The sequence below is a fragment of the Lupinus angustifolius genome, chromosome LG01, assembly GCF_001865875.1.
Source record: "Lupinus angustifolius cultivar Tanjil chromosome LG01, LupAngTanjil_v1.0, whole genome shotgun sequence".
Classification (NCBI taxonomy): Eukaryota; Viridiplantae; Streptophyta; class Magnoliopsida; order Fabales; family Fabaceae; genus Lupinus; species Lupinus angustifolius.
The window spans coordinates 22,744,994-22,746,579 of record NC_032009.1 but is presented as its reverse complement, the minus strand read 5'-3'; positions in this window follow the sequence as shown (position 1 = coordinate 22,746,579).

Genomic DNA, 1,586 nt, shown 5'->3' with positions numbered 1-1,586 from the left:
AATTGTGTGAGTTTTGTGTACTTTCATCAATCAGCAGCCTTGACTCATCTTCAAGTGATAAATCTATTTTCACCCTTGAAGTGCTAGCTTCCTCATTCCAATTCCAACATTGGCTCTCATCAAACTTTAAGTTTCTAGTGATACAGAATTTTTGAGTTAGAGGATCAAAAACTCTGTATGCACCAGTACTATGATAACCAAGGAAAATGAGTTTTGAGCCTCTGTCATCAAGCTTTCCCCTCTTTATTTCAGGAATGTGTCCAAAGCAAATTGATCCAAAAATCTTCAAGTGGCTTACACTTGGTTTTAGGCCTGACCAAGCTTCTTCAGGAGTCTTATAGTTCAATCTCTTGGATGGACATCTGTTGATGATGTAGGCTGCTGTTGAGACAGCTTCACCCCAAAATTTCTTGGGTAGCTTCTTTGTTTTCATCATACTCCTTGCCATGTTGAGAAGTGTTCTGTTGGCTCTTTCTGCAGTACCATTGTGTTGAGGTGTGTAGGGAGCTATCACCTCATGAACTATCCCTTCTTTGGTGCAGAATTCACTGAACTGAGCTGAAATGTATTCACCTCCACCATCTGACCTTAACTTCTTCAACTTCAGATCACTTTGCTTTTCAATTTGTGCTTTGAACCTCTGGAACACTTGGAATACTTCACTCTTCCTTTTGAGTAGATAGATCCATATCTTTCTGGTATGATCATCAATGAATGTGAGGAAGTATTTGTTGCCTCCAATTGACTCTTCTTCAAGAGGACCACACACATCACTGAAGACTGTTTCTAGTGGTCTTTTGGCTCTTGTAGGCACATCAGAACTGAAGGAGTTTCTTGCTTGCTTGCTCAATTGGCACTCATCACATAAAATTGAAGGCACTGAGATTAGTGGTAAGCCCAACACAGATTTATTTTTACTCAAAGATTCTAAACTTCTAAAATTTAGATGGCCATACCTTTGATGCCACAACCAAGTAGTTTGATCTGTGTTTGCTTGAAGGCACTTTTGGTCACCAATCTGAATTTGAACCTTGAATGTTCTATTAGAAGATAGGGGAGCCTTCAAGATTTTCTGAGCTTTCTTGTCAAAGACTGTTAGTAAGCCATCTTTCATGACCATCTCATACCCTTTCTCCAACAATTGGCCAAGACTAAGTAGGTTGTGCTTCATCTTTGGTACATAAAGTACATTGGAAATGTAGGATTGTTTGCCATCTTGTCTCTGAATCATAACTTGCCCAACACCTTCTGCAGTTACTGAGCTTTGGTCTGCAAAATTGACCCTACTCTTAGTAGATTCATCCAGAGATGTGAACCAGTCTCTTCTCCCTGACATATGGTTGGAGCATCCTGTGTCAAGGTACCAAAAATCAACTTTTTCATCATTTGTTTGATCCTTTCTGGTCGTGGCCATCAATAGGCAATATTATTCATCTGATTCTTGATTATTATGAGCCAAACCAGCTTCCGCTTCTCTACTATTTGTCCATCTATTCATTTTGCATTCAGAAGCAAAATGACCATAATTTCTGCATTTGTAGCATTGCAGTCTCTTCTTGTCAAACTTCTTTCTGCCATCTGCAGTC